The sequence below is a fragment of the Hypomesus transpacificus genome, chromosome 14 (genome assembly GCF_021917145.1).
Source record: "Hypomesus transpacificus isolate Combined female chromosome 14, fHypTra1, whole genome shotgun sequence".
In the NCBI taxonomy this organism is placed as follows: Eukaryota; Metazoa; Chordata; class Actinopteri; order Osmeriformes; family Osmeridae; genus Hypomesus; species Hypomesus transpacificus.
Window position 1 is genome coordinate 13,383,495 of NC_061073.1, and position 16,564 is coordinate 13,400,058.

Genomic DNA, 16,564 nt, shown 5'->3' on the forward strand with positions numbered 1-16,564 from the left:
CCTGTCCCTATCACCTCCTTTTCCTAAATTCACCTTTTCCCTCCCTTTCTCACCTCTTCCTTCTCCACCCTGATCACACTTTCCACCCCTCTTTGTTCTGAGTTTAGCTTTCTCAAAGTTTATCAGCAGTGCAGAAGAGGGAAAAGAGGCTAATAGAAGCATGTGCTCTGGAATGTGGTATCCACATTTAGCTTTGCCTCTCTTTTGGTTGTCAGCCTCCCAGCACTGCTTACATGCTCTTTTGCCTTCCTACTCCCCTGTATTCATTCCTGTGTCACCTCCATTCACCCATCTGCTTACTTTCCTCCCTCCCATTCCATCCATCCATCCCTCTCTCTCTCCCACTGCATCAGGACTAGAGGGGAGAAGTTGCTTTGAATTTGGAAACTAGGCACTCAATAATTGAGGAGGTTAAAAATAGGGCTTTCCTTATTTAGAAAGCTCTACATTTCTCACACCTGGATGGAGTTGGTCTAGAGTATCTGTCTCTCCTCTCATGCATGGCACATGTCTCACTCACAAGCAAGCTTACAGTGGGGGCCAAAGGTTTCCATGTGAGGATATGTGTGTGTAGGTGTGTATGTTTTAGGGGGAGGGACTCATCTCTGAATTTTCTGAATGGGCTTCAAGGTTTATCATTGGTTTTGATATGAGTAGGTATCTTTTTATATTTGTAAACTCAGTACCAGGCTGAGAACCAACACATTTCCATGTATTTCAGGTATTTTCTGAATCATGTTAAATCAGAGTCTAGTAATTGAGGCTTTAGCATATGGAGCACTTTTCAGTTTATTTTATTGCACCTGCAAGAGGCCAATTATATTATTTACCACTTAGATACTCCACTAGGTGGCGACACAGACCAACATATTCTTCACCCAATCACTGGGTCTATTTTTATCCCCAGCAAACAAGCCACTTTAGTTTTAATTACGTATTTTTGTTTCTATATGATGTTCTGGATGGATTCCAGTCCACTGATACGAGAGCCCTCTATGAAGCTGGGCTATTTGCAATATATTGTAAAGTCCCTATCATCCTAACCTAAACTGAGTTGATTCTGCTGAATGATTAGAGTGAGACCAGTGTATTTGTCAGGTAGTGGTTAAGTATGATAAGGACAGTTTGGCCCCCTGATCTGAAATAGCTGCATTGGGCATGGGTGTGCACCACAGTAGATTTGATGTTTTTTTCCAGCTCTTTATTAAAAGGTTGAGTTCCATGGTTGGGTGGAATGGATGACCCCAGGAGTGTATTTCGGGGCTGATTTGACCTGCTTCCATAGAATGTGGATGTGTCCTTGGCAGGGTATGTTCCAAAGGAAGAATCTGTCTGTCTTTCAGTGTTCTGTCAGGTCCTTGGAAATGATTGTTACAGAAATCCTTTATTTTTCATCTCAACAACCCTTTTTTTTCGATCATCTACCTTAATTTATTTTCCAGTTGTAATGAATCCAGGACCATTCTTTTTGACTCTTTCACTTGACATATAATGTAGGTTTATATACAGTATGTTTTATTCCATTGTGACAGTATGTAATTCTCCTTTCAGGTCAGTGGGGGGCGACGAGCTACTGGTTTTGGCTTCCTTTGATTGATCGTGACCAGGTATTTCCCAAACCAGCCAGCGCCTGACACACGCACTCTCTCTCTCACACACAAACACACACACACGCACACACACACATGGTGATGCCAAAAATAATCAAGAGATGGAGGAGGAGTGACTAGCAGCACCAGGAGAGGAATATAAGACGACCCTCAGAGAGAAAGAAAGAACGTAATCACGTGTCTGTAGACTAAACAAGTCCAATCCAAGAGTGGTGGAAACCACACAGGATCTTAATGGACATCCTCTCCTAGATCTGTGATATCGAAATGTTAGTTTGCAACATCTCTCAGAAATCATAGCTCCCTGTTTCAGTAGCTTGATGGAAAATGAAATAGGGCCCTCTATCCCTTTTGCTCGTATCATAAATGTATAGATTGAGAATGGAATAGGCACGGGCTGTATTGTAATTTCCAAGATGTCCTTTCCATGACTCTTGCTTCTCCCTCTCCAGTCCTGTCTAGATCAGTGGTCTCAGTACCTGATAGACTAAATGTACTGTGAACAAGGTTCGCTGTGCTTAGGCAGCATTGTAGTCTACCTTTTGGCACCATGGACAGTTCCTCGCCGTAACTCAGGGTCTTGGCCTCTGTAGCTGTGTGTCGTAGGCTAGAAGGCTTCCACGGACCACTCCCCTTGTTTATTTCTTAACCTGTGTTTTGCTAACCGTTTTCAACCTACGTCATAGTATTATTAAAAGCTGTCAGTGGTGTAAGAAATACCAGACCACAATAGGCATTGTGCACCTACATTACAATGCTGGACCTAAGTTCAACAAAGGCTCACATAAAATCTATTTATTTAAAATCGTATACAATTATGTTATGTGATTGGGAAGGTCGACAAACACGTTTTTATTGTTGACTATTAATGGTCAATGGTCAGTCTTAAAAATCATGATGGCACAACATGTCGCGTGGTATTGATAATTGAACGTATAGCTTGCCTACAGACAAACAAACAAAAAGGAATGCACGTACAAACAATACACTGTGAAATATAACTTTTTCTTTCCTTTCATAAAAACACCGTCTGCCCCCTCATGTACAACGCTGGGAATAGTAACAGCACCGCGAGTCTTACTAAATATAGCAGCCAGTGAGTGTTAGCATGTCAACTTCAGCAGGAGTGCGGAGAACGGACTGCTAGCCTACACGTGTGACCGTAGTGTACATACCGATCGCTAAAAATATCAATCTGACCATGAATAATAGATAGATCAAATAGCTGCTATAATCCTTAGTTTACCTTTATAGTTTTAGGAAAAATATAAATGGCGAAATTATTGCAAGAACACAAGCAGGGGCTTTTTGTTGAATGTTCTCCAACCGAAGGTTTGGTTACATAATCAATGCTTTGTTGATGTTTTGATTAAACTGGTGATGGGGGATCGTATGGAATTTACATGAACCATCTGGTTCTGAAATCGGTAAGGGGTTCTTATTTGGATCGTCTACCTAATGTGAAAGGTAACAAGTAAAATATACTGAGAGAGTTCACAAACTAAGACTCTTGTTCAGCAAACCTGCATTTTATTTGTGATGGAAAGACACTTAAAGCCTCGTTATGTAATATAGCATGTGAACGGCGAGAGACAGTCCGGGTTGGAGGGGGTTGAGGAGAGAGGTGTGTGCCCGCGCGTGTGTGTGTGAGAGAGCGAGTGGGCGGAGGACGGGGGGGGGGGGGGGGGGGGGGGGGGGGGGGTTGAGAGGGTAGTGATGAGAACCATGCTATTTGGTCTATGCACAGAGCTCCAAAAACTCATAACGCGGGAACACTGTGTACTCGGTGTCCCCAAAGACTCGGTTGTTTGATTTTCAAACCCAGCAGTATTTTTTTAAACTGTACTTTCCACATAGGACACAAGTGTACTCCCACATTCATTCATTACTGAAAGACCATGGAAAGAATTATATGAATCAGTGAGTTAAAGGATGAATGAATGAACAGAATGGCAGGCATATTGGACATGAGTGTCAGTTGAGCAAGTTGCGATGAAACACCAAGTGTATAATTAAGCCTAAATGTTTTGGGTGCGTCAAAAAAACACCAACCCACATAAACACACCTACGCGCACATATGCCTAACTGAAAAAAACGGGTGTTGCGTAGCGGGTACATGTGACAAAGCCAGCGCACCCGTCCGTTCATAAATTTTCACCGCCTCTATTCATGCAGGCTCTGCTCTTCTTGGGGTGGTTAATGTGCGGTAGCTCTGAACCATGTGATGCTGTGGGGGAAGGGAGGGGGACTTGTGTGTAGGGGGTGGTCTATAAATAGCTCTATAGCTCGGCTTCCATTGACATCATTTAGACAGGAGAGATGGAAAAATAAACAGGGAAAAAGGGGGATTGCGAAGGGGAAGGGGTAAGGGATCTTTAATCTGAGCTCGAAATTCAAACAAACCTCCCATCCATCCGTTTCTCTCCATTCAGTAAACAACCAAAACACTGTCCGTTTCCTAGAACGACTAAGCGTCGCCCGATACGGGATGGAATGGAAACCCACAAGGCAGATGGGAGGGACATCAAACAAATTAAAAGGACCCGTGTATACACACACACAAACACACACACACACACACACATCTTATACGAGACCGTGGTTGAGACCAAAGGCAAATATTTTGGAAGACTTCGGCTAATAATGGAAATTGAAATTGAAATCAATAGTTTTTACATAGGCCTTCAGTACGGGTCAGTCAAGGAGGCTGTTTTTTCGTTTCAAATTGAGTTTCCGTTTGGACAGTTTTTTTGGGGGGGACCAAACGGGCGGTTGGGGGTTGACTGGCTGCCTACTGTGTTTATGTTTTCATAAAGGAGGACAGCACTCTGTTTCCATGGTCGGTGTGTCTTAGTCACTTCCGGAATCGTTCGCTCTAGCCAGCCTTGGCACTGACCCCCGAGTGCTGCGTGACTCCTGATTGTTCCCGATGACGTCTTATGATCCATTTCTCCTCGCGGGTCCCCTGTCCTATCACACGTCTTCACGACCACAGCAAAGGCAAGGACATGACAACTCAGTGGGTTTGGCATACTGTGAAAAACTATACACACGCACACACTTACAGATACTATAAATACACCAGATTGATTTCGAGTGTTATGACTTGCAAGCCTAATGACGTTTTCAATGATACATTCAAGCTTATGGTTTTTGTTTCACTAAACACCATGGATATTTGTAAAGTAAAATCATATTTTATATTTCTGTGCAGAGCGCAGACGGAATTTTACGTTGCACACCGTTTATAGGACTTAGGTCGTGCATGTGAAATGTGTTTCTTTCCACTCCATAATGTCAGGTGATAAATCACGGGCCTAATGCGGTCATAATGGAGATTTTGATTTGCTATTGTTTTAGAGCTCTTGCTCTCCTACAGGACATGGAAAACAAGTGAACACTGACGAGAGAGAAACTTGGAATTTAGTCTTGATGTGTAATAGTGGCAATGAAAGAGCATTTGTGGCCGTCTTCTCCTATTCTTGAGAGTCAGCACCATGGACAGCGCCACAGCCGTGTGCAATGGAGAGGTGACAATGGCTGTCTGTAGGGATACATGCTCGTTTGCTGTTTTTGGATCACATGCATCTTCCTTAATTGCAACGAAATATGGTCAGATTTGTACTAATTGTATAAGGCATTGTATCTGGACAAGAAAATATTGGTGTGGTTGTCCTTGGTTTGCCATATAGCGAACACGTGTAGTCGTACTTGGTCAGGGGAGCCAGTGCTTTGCTTGTTGTTGTTGAGGTCTGTTTCTGTGTGAAATGTAGATTGTACAAGTTGTCTGACTGTGATTTATTTGTGCCCCAGGGCTAATACCTATATGTACTGCTGTGCGATGGTGAAGGACCAGTGACTTATGCCTATTTGGAAGCAACACGTTAGTCATTGCCGCAGAGGGATGACTTTATACGTTCGAAACCCTGCTTAGTCGTCCGAGGTTTCCCAGGTTTGAGCAGGAAGTCTAGTACAGATTCGTGACCAATTTTAAGAACCCTATTTTTCAGTTCACCCACACCATCCGAGAGAGGGTCCCGGAATAGGTATATTCGAAAGATTGTCAACACGTCTGGGTGTAGCTGTAATCTACTTGAGTAAATGCTCAATGTTTTAATACTTCATTGATATAGGCCGATGGCAAGATACAGGATATACACTTTATTCGAGCTGATGTTTGTACAGGCTATAAGCAAATAATAACGCCATTCTCAGATTAATGCTACGATTGTGACGTCATATCGCGTTGGAAGTGAGCATCCAGACCGAATTTGTGAGTTTGGTTCTCACGTAGTGTTCTCTAGTGTGTCCCCGTTGTCTTTTAAGTGTAGTGTTTGAGGTCTGGGTTGCCTTGGGTTAAACGGGGAAAAGGTTTATTTTAATATACTCGCCAGTCAGCTGGAGGCGTGCGATATTTTTAGATCAGGGTTGAGGGAGGGCGGGGAAGGAGAGAAAGAGAGAGAGAGAGATCGAGAGAACAAGAGAAATGTGCCTTCTACTCTTCTGATCGAACATTTATTTCACATCTTTACAAATGTTATTGGGGCTCTACTGACATATTTAAAGTACAGTATCCTAGCCGGCTTTATTGGTTTTCAGTGTTTTTAGTTATTATTTTGCTAGTCTTGACATGCACCCCCTCTTCTATTCCTCTTCCCATTTAACCTCGTCCTAACCATTACCCACTATTTCTCCTTAACAGATGAATTCATTTTGTACTATTTTTGAAAGTCAGTGTTTCTAAGGGATACCTAATGACGCAATGACGTCAATGCAGGTCAATAGCACACTGGTGGATCGGACTGGCGGCTGACGGGAGGCACAGTTTTACTCCGACTACCCAGGAACGGGTCTCGCTGTTTTAGACCACCTTGTATAACCTACAACTTCATCCGTAGCTTCAACTGAATCCATTTTAATTTTGTTTTTTGTTTTGAATTCTTGTTGCATCATATACAGATGAGGGTGAAAGACTATAGCCTTGTCCACAGCTCTGAATTGAGCAGGACTCACAAGCCCCCCTCTTGCTCCGCAGCACAATCAAGTCACAAGCTCTTTACCTTTCTGCTCTTTAGAAGTCATTCATATCACAGAAAAGTGGTTAGAATGTATTTTGTGATGTAAACTACCTCGTATGCGCAAGTCCCTTGCCGGGCTGCTTTTATGAGCTGGCTCACGTGCGTAACTCTGTGTACCCGTCCCTCTTTGGTGTGCTTCATGCTCCTGAATGGCAACACAAAATGTTTAGTTTCAGACAGAAAACTGAAACGACTCACGCGGCGTGTGTCTTGCGTCTCTACTGACGCAAGAGAATCAGACTGTCTCGGTTCTGGTGCTGTTATCATCTTTGTCTGAAGAAACGCCTTGTAATCACACTGTACAGGTTAATTGTTCTGTATAGGCAACTCGTTCCCTTCCAGACAAGAATTGTTTGAGAGGTAAGTGATTTATTTTGGGAATCGTGACTGTTCTGGTTTTGGAAGTTACATCAAGGCGATGTAAACGCATAGCCTACACTTAGTAGCTACACGTTTGACTTTCTTTAGTAGTTGTAATGATGATTGACGATGATTGATATGACAATATGAATGGGCATTTTGCATTCTTGGTCACAATGGCAAGACAAACATTAAGCAAATATTAAGAGACTATAAAAAGTCCACTTCGGGAGAACACAGTGAACAGAGGGAGTCTAGAGACTGTCATGAGTGCGGTCTGCGCCAATGCGTAGGCGTATTCACGTGCTGGGGTTTCTCCGCTTAACCTGCCGCGCTCTACTGATATGCCTAGTAACAGCTTTGTGTGTGTGTTTATATGAGTGACTGAGATGGAGAGAGAGATATAGACCGAGAGAGAGAGAGAGAGAGAGAGAGGGAGGGAGGGAGGGGGGAGGGAGGGAATGTGTGTGTGTGTTTGTGAGAGAGAGAGAGAGAGAGAGAGAGAGATCATGCAAGCTTCCCATTCGTCACTTCCACTTTCTTGTGGCCTGCTGGCCCTACATGCTACGTTTAGGGGGCTTGGGGACTTACGTCAGTGAGCACTTGCAAGTTGTACATCCCCGGTTATGCACGTCATCCGAATTATATAGTGGGTTAATCATTTTGTCTTTTACCTGTGAATTGTGTGTCAGATAATGTGACCCCCCCCCACTCCTCCCCTTTTAACATGTCCAATATTTGACTGTGTACAACGAGGAGGTAAGGACTATACAGTCGAAAAACAAAAGGGTACAACTTTGTAACAATAAGTGTTCTCGTTAGAATTGTTGGAAGCTCATTGAGGTGCTGTTATGATCTCTTCAAGGTTCTTTTTTACTTTAAAGAGTTCAATAAGTAAATCGTATTGGTTCAAAAAGGATGACGAGGGTTCGCCTGCCCATCTCAAGACATCAAGGTTTCCTTGTGCCCAACTCAAGATCTCAAGGTTTCATTGTGCCCATCTCAAGATCTCACGGTTTCCTTGGCATGCATAACTAGGTCAATTATAGCCATGAGTAAAATACCATAGTGTACTATGCTGAAAAAAAACAAATATCTAGGCACAGAAAAACTCTTATTAACAACACGTTAATAAGAGTTTGTTATCACGTTCATCTTTTCATCCCCATGGACGGTCACTTAGACGCCAGTCCTAAAACGGTCACACAAGTGAGTTTTGAAAGTTTCGTAGGCTATATTTGTCGAAAAGTGAAAAAGGAAACAAAAGTGTATGTATCTGGTGGATGCGGGGTTAAATAAATGGGATTCAAAGAAGTCTCATTGTGGAGTCTCCCAGGTTAACAAGCAAGGGTTTATCACTTAACCTACAATTATTAAGAATCATGTTGAGTATCCTTTCACCAAAACACGACCAATGACGTTGGTGTCATTTCATTTCCATTAACAAATACTATTATGACAAGGGGTCTGTATTTCTTTCAGTTGTCTCCAACTGTTTTCTTTCAGCACGTCACGAGGTTCCGCGTGACGGATCTGGCAGGATTTCAGATGCTACATAGACCTGCATAGTACCGTTTTAGCGTCTGATACGTAGATTATGGCAGTCTCTGCGGTTCCACTAAAGTGCACGCGTGTGTAGCCACCTCCTCCGTTATTTCCTTTTGGTGAACCATAAATCACGCCACAGTTTGTGTTTAGGGGGAGAAGTGGCTCGAAATGTTTGGCCATTGGCCGCTCGAATGGGAGACACTAGCTCTTTAAACCATAATGCTCCAGCTGACATTTTCATTAATCCAAGAGAAAGCTTCATTGAAACTCACAGAAACTGATGCTTCGAGGAGGATTCGAGAGAAGTCTCTGACTGATGCTGGCGGCGCCGTGCGGTGAACTTGGAGCACTGCACGTCACTGGAGTCTCCCTGTCTGCCCATTGATATTTGTTGCTGCTTCCCTGATTGCAAGATTCGCCACTGCAGCAAAGGTGGTGGTCAGACACCGAAAAAGAAAAAGAGAAAAGGGAGATATGGGGGCGTGAAGGGGTCTTCCCCACGATGGTAAATGTCAAAGGAGGCATTGAAAGAGGAAATTTGACTTTAGGAATGATTAATTCAAGTTTGTATACTCAATGTAAAGACATATGGGCCTATTTGAGTTTCTCGAGCGTAAAAACGGCCATACTGCCTCTCGTGTGAAAGCCTGCCCCTGTGTGCACTCGCCAACCGGGCGAAGCCTGCAACGACAGGAATACTGTACCGTACACTACACCATACGAGATAAAAATAGCATCAACCGATGAGACGGGCGCAGCCCTTTTTCTCGCAGATTACTTTTTCGAGGTAACTTCCACTCAGTTGGCAGTAAAATACCCAGTTCTCCGAATCCACTTTTGCACACATTTCGTGAAAAGGTTATAGCACGGACTCATTGAGGAAGCCTATGAAGGATCGCAGGACATGAATGAGTGTATTAAGTTTATAATATTTAAGTCGTATTGGAGTGCTTGTGCGCTGAGTCGATTCCGTGGGTGAGCGAGTCTGGCGCGTGGGCACAGGCAGCAAACAGAAGCAGTTTATGTTCAGATCTCCCATTATCATCCCTCGGTTGAAAAATAATGATTGCCTGGCTAACAATGATTTTAATCGACTATCAAGACTACACTAGCTTACACTAACGTGGATTCAAGAAGTATCCCATTCTAGAACTGGAGAGGTGGGGGGCATGGAGATATATTTCTTAGACAATAGCTGAAAATCTGCGTTTATTGATTAAGATACAAATGACCGTTATCTTATTTATTATTTTATTAGCGCCCTCTTAATATTTTGCCTGTCAAATTTCAAATAACATTTCATATTGGCTGGACAGCGGATTGAGCGGCGGTTCTTTAATCAGACTCTATAGGCTGTAAACTGGGAGAATCTAAACGTGACGTCAATGCCTAGTAACTGACGCAGCCCCTCAACAAAAAAATGGGATTAAAACATTTTTTTTCGTCAGAATGCGACTTTAATTATTAGTTTTTGCACTGGTCTGTCGACTATAAGCAACCCCACAAGGAACATGTATCCTTTTTATCAGAATGGACTTACATGCTGTTTCGTGATTATTTCACCAACTACCAGCCAACCATTGCTTTATGAGTTCCTCAGCGAAAGTTGCATGGAGACAAGACAGCTGAGACGCCAGAGAAGACGAAGAAAGAGATATGTGAAATGAAGCATCAACACCGATAAGGCTACAGGTCTACGAGCACCGAGAAAAATAATTGAGTGGGAGGAAAAGTAGCCTGTGTTTTGAAATGGGCACTCAGTAAACCCAAAACACTGCAATGATGCAACGACGGGGAATAGGGGCTCTTGTGCAGAGTTGGAGAGGCAAAATGAATGTACATTACATGCACTTCACGTAACGTTCCTGAGCGATGCCTTTGTGAGTGTTTTTTTCTTACTGCGAACTAAAAATAGCACCAAGGGTTTTGATCGTGATCCAGAAATAGACAGAGGGTATCACTTGTATAAAAAGGAAGGTGATCCCGAAAAACTTGGACGTGTCGCTGAGGCTAGTAATGAATCGAGGACTGAATGCATGTTAATATAATATTATATTGATAATTTGACAGCATAATATATACAGGGTTATTTGTTTTTGAATGAAACCTAAATGCTTTTTGTATATCTTCCGTTTCAGCAAGGGTTGCCTGCTATGGTAAGTAAGAATTTGCACGTGCACTGTTCAGTTCAATGTAGTTTCTTGTGTGACATTTCTTTCATGCTCTGGTACTTTCCATCACTTTAGAACCATGTAGAATAGAATTCCCTCACGGTGTTGAAAGATATTTGTTATCATGCTTTACCCGTTTGTGGATGATTTATAATATATCAGCCTCTTTCTGCAAAGCAGGAATCTCCCCGTCGGCAAATATGCAAGTGCAAACTCCTTTGTCTGTTGGCGCTGTTGGGTCTATTTGGCACATATTTTTCTCTTCGATAAACGTAAAAGCTTGCAAGGGGGAACCCTTCTTCGATGGGCGTTGATGAGCCCTCATTTTATTTTTAATTTTTAAGAGGAGGCATGTGAGGGGAACGGTGGTGAAGGAGACGGATATTTGAAGAGGGCACACGCAGACCAATTCCGAATTGGAGTTGCCGCACCAATCATAGCGCGGACTGGGGAAACCCGGTAGCTGTCCAGCAGTAATGGTGCTGAAAATACAACGAGTGGCACGAGGGGGTTCCGTGTATCACATCCAGGCGCGTTTGGAAAGAACAAATGCCGGTTGCCAAAATTCCAAGCCAGATTGTGAAGCGATTGCAGTAGTCAGAGGCTCCTCGTTCAGTCGAAAGGCCCATGACTCGATAAGCAGTAGGCAAACTGAGAATGGATTTGGAAGCAATATTCCCCCTTTGTGTGTTGTCTTCCCGCCTGCACCGTTTGAACGACTGTAGGTTATGTGCATTGCATACACCGCAAAGCCATAGGCAGATTGACATGGATGACCCCTTCTGCTCACGTGATCCATTTCTTTTATCTATAACACTAGGAATGGAGTTGATTTCTTTATTGGGTCTGTAAACCAATGAAAGCCCGGTTGTCACGTTTTTGTCAACATAGACGTTTCATTGAGCGATTGCGGGAAAAATCGTAAAATTGGCAATTCAACACAACAAAAGTACAAAAGTCACCCTTAAGGTCAGCACAATGGGAAATCTCGTTTTATCTTTGTTGATTCATTTCAGCCAGTCGTGATCTGAAGTCCAAAACATCCATCGCGCGAGTTTTGCTTTCGGTTGGAGTTCTCCCCGGTAACTTTGCGTTCTACATGTGCTAACGGAGGGGAGGGGTTGAGGTTGTTTAAGACCAAATGAGCATGAACTTGATTTGCAAATCGGTCAATAAACCGGATTTTCAATAACTTCTGCCTATGTATCACATAACCTTTGTGATAGCGCGTCTAACGAATTGCAGATTCCAGAGTTACCACTCGTTTATGCAGGCTAATTCATTAACGTCACATATAGGATCATGCATGCTTGATAGACAAATTGATAGCTAGTCCTCGCATGACTTTTAATAGTGTCAGAAAAGCACACATTGTACATTGTACCACATATAAAACGATTGATTGGCTTTAAGTGCTAGTGAGCTAACCCCATAGACCTATTCACCTGCGCCATTGCCTCCACATAAAATATAAATTGGTCTTCTTTTGCCAAATACGCATATATACCAAGACAAAGGAGCCACATCTTCAATAATTCAATGATGGCCATGTAATTTCAGTGGAAACAACACAAATTCTTGAGTCGTGACTGCTAAAGTGAGTAATGCGCGCGCGTTGGCTGCGTCAGGAGAGGCAGTCACTGTGCAGTGCAGACGGAGCGGGAGAATCGTGACTGACTGGAGACGGTAGCAAATGAAAGGACCACCCATAAAAATCCACAGCAGCGGCGACATAAGGGTTGCAAATGTGGATGCAGTTTACAGTTCTGGTCTCCGAATACCACGTTTTCACTCTTTGTCCTTTCTTTATGTACCGGGGTTGCCAACTTAAATGCAAATGTTTCAGTGATGTGTGGAGCGGTATAGGGTGGAAGGAGGAGTGAAAATGCGGGTGGGGGTTGCTTTGGGATTAATCCAGATACATATGGGGTGAGGGGGGGGGGGGAGTCTAGATAAAGATCGTGACCTGGTCACATCTGTATCTTAACTTGTATGCAAGTCAAGTGTACAGGGTGTCTGTCTGCACGACAGACATGCATTTCAGATAGATGTATTCTCATAAAGGAGACAGGAATAGGAATGTGAGAAAGAGATCCTCAAAGGTAAGTAGAGTTATGAGTTTTTCGTGTTCTCTTGATTGATCTTAATGGACTTCATTAAAGAATCTTTGACTAATGGCGTGTGAGTTCGAGATGGAACTGGATTTTTATCAAATACAATCAGAATAATCATTTGTTGTGAATGTAAATGTGTTTTGTGCTGACAATATAGTAGTTATTGCAATGTTCTGTTGTCTTTCTATATAGCTCAGATTCTTTAACATTTGGTATAGTTAGACAGGTGTATAAAGTTTAGAGACCCCCATGTCCTTGCTGTAGTGGTATCCTCCGATGAACTCTGGGTGGTCGTGCAATAGAATCGCTGCAAATGCGTGTTCATGTTGTGGAGGGTGGTGCAAGCCTTTTGAAAACATGAATCTTTTGGCATTATATTGTGCAGCTCAAGCGTTATCATTTCACGTTGCTTTGCATCTTATGCGTAACATTCACACAAGAATGGACATGAATTTTGGTACGGCTGAGAATTCCAATGTCTAACATCGCTGTCAGTGTGGTTTAGTCTTTTAAGCCACGACACGAGTCAAGTGATCGGGATCTGTGCAGGCTATTGTGACTGCTCATGAAAGAGAATAGAATGGTATTTATAATCTATGAATCTTTAAGTAAATCCACGACGCTTTGTGTAGTAGGCTATTTAAACCGATTTATTAGCAATACTTTCCCGGGCTAGAACACAGTTTGGCTTTCCATTTTTTCTTATTTTCTTCTTCTTCTTTTTTTCAAAAAGGGGGGTCCCTATAAGAGCAAGACACCGATTGGTCAATGACGAGTTTTCGTTTTCTCCAATAAGATCCCTCGCTTCTCTCTATTTATTGCAAGCAGATTACTGCTTGCTCCCTCCTTACCCAGAGCACTCGAGAGGCTACAGCGAGCCAGTTCTCCACTAGGCGACATTACGAACCAGGGAATTTACAGAGACATAATAACAGAACAAAAACAGTAGGCTACTACCTCCGACAAAAAAGAGAACATTGGCTAATACATCTGTGCATTTGGACAACATAAATCCTAGCAAAAGAGAGCGAGACGCGTACATTGAGAGGGAAGATTTGCTATAGCCTACGATAGGAGATAGAGAAGAGAGTAAACTATCGCAAAGGAGTGAAATAAAGCAGAACCATGGACAACGCTAAATTGCAGTAGCGTTGGCATTCGGTTGCTGCCTAGATGGAATCCCCCTCCTACTCCTCTAGTGTGATTGAGTTGGTGGCATACTTGCCTCGGGTTGCCGATGGCTGGATACACTCAATTTTGGATGGGAGATCACCAAGAAGAAGCGATCACACTGGGTGTCACTTTTTAAGTCTGCACGGACTCCACAGGACGCAAAGAAAAACAGCCGTTTTGTCCTTCGCGAATCTTTTTGCGGTCTGGGCTTGCTGTTTATAACTATCAAGCTGGGAAGCCCTTACCCCAAAAAGCATTTGCGGAGGGCGCATTCGTCGAATTCACATCGCAAGACATTTTGCATGCTTCACTTTTGTTTTCTTTTTTTCTCCTATGCCATTTAATAGGATATATTTTCCTTTAGATTTCCCGCATTACTATTTTTTATATTACAATTTTATCTGTATTGATCAAACACTTTGTACTGTAATTAGAATGTTGTTAAGCTATTGTGTCCATCACCATCTGTAGTTATAGTCGAAATTGTAATACAGTTTATAACGTCCTTATGTGATGTGAAGCCCCTTCCTTACAAAGTTGAATGTTTCTAACCAGCAGAGTAACTTGCAATTTCTTACTGTACGAGAATATGTTGGAGTCAACTTTGAGTAATGTTATGCCACTAAGTCAATCCACCACGCCCTCCGAGTTCCATTAAACGGTGACTAGTGCCCATAGCAGAACACCCTCACGAGAATGAGTGTAAACATGGGGAGACCCTCGGAATGAACAAGTTGCACGTGGCAAAACAAAGTGATTCCATACGGAGACGAGGGTTGGGTGCTAGAAAGGGGAGGAGAGAAACCATGAGAGGGGCCGCCACTTTGCTTGGACTTCTCTGCCTCGTGTGCACTTGCAAAATTAATCCATTCAGTAAACGTCCTTGTGTCCATTAAGTGGTCAGTGTGAGAAACACACACGCATACACACACAAACACACACACACACACACACACACCTGTACACCTAATTCAAATTATGTAATTGAAAGAATACGGTCGAAATAGACCGATGGGCAGGAATAAGAAACAGCTGTAATCGCTCCCCCTTAATGCTGGCCGTGCAGCGACAGCATGTGTCTTGTGAGTCGCTCTGTGTGTGCGGCCGCCTTCTATGATTATCGGAGAGCTTGCAATGCTTTTTCCAGCCCATCCATCCTCTGGGTTCTCTCCCTCTCTTCTCTCCTTTCCTCTCTTTATCTCTCTCTCTCACACACACGCACACACACATACGTGCCTCCCCTATTTTTTTATGAATAAACGCAATCCACTTGAGCCATCTTTCACTACTTTACCTGTCACAACAAACAAAACGCCTATAAAACCGAATTACATTGACATAAAAATAACCGATGACCTCTGCTTTTCAAATGTCGACTTTATTTAAGATGCACCATGAATATAAACAATCAACATTAAACAATAACACTGGCAACTGCACACTTGACTTTCAGCAAAAAGAAAACACAAACTTAACAGGTTTTTACTTTCTACCTTGTTCGTAAGAGTAAAAGAGTATTGTGACAACACATGCCAATTTGCCCCTTAGAAAGAAAGTGAAAAGCACACACACGGAGTCACCATTTTACTACAGAGGCCTATATATGTTTCCTTAATTTTGGACGAAATCCCTGTTATCACATGTTTGCGTCACTCAGTCTAGATAACTCATAATGACGCCATCAATTTGAACACATTCCTGGTCAATTTAAACACTGCATAAAGGTTGATCACGTGGACATTGTTACAGGTTATTGTAAATCGGCTCAGGAAACGTGAAAAAGCACACCAAAAGTACATTTGAGTTGGAAGTGACTGATTTAGGCCAAGATTTGGTGTGATCTGGCACAATGACGTGGCTTTTATGAATGAGATGGAGTGAGAATTCGAAGACAAATTACCTATAGCCTAAAAAGTCCACTTGGCATTTAAAACGTTGGATGTTCAAATTAAGACGAAAGCCACAAATTACTTGCCTAAACATTAGATCTAACTAGACTTAATCTAGCGTTAAACAATATGCCGATACTGACCCCATCAAAAAGCTTATTCCGCTGGATAACCTACTGATGTTTTGACCGATGGGTCACATCTATCAATTCAAAATATGAAAAGGGTTGGGTCAAGCTGCTTGCCTCAGAACATGTCTCACAAGTCAAATACACATAGCCAGCCTGTCAGATGATGGCACTTGGAAACATTTTTGAGTTTTAGTTATACTTTTGAAAGTTTCAACTTCAACGACAAAACCAAACTTGTACAATGGGGCTTTTAATGTTGAAGATACCTCACTGCACTTCGACTATATTTAACCTTTCGATTCATACTCTGTGGTTGCTTTTAAGCGCATTGGGCCTACAGCTGAGTCTGCCTGTACATGTCGTAAGGACAATGTGTGTATTGTTGTACGCAACGACATCTTCTTTGTTCTCCAAATATAAATGACAATGTGGCATAGATTCCTCCACCTTAATGGTTTGTGTTTCTCTGTTTTCCTTCTTTGCAGCTCG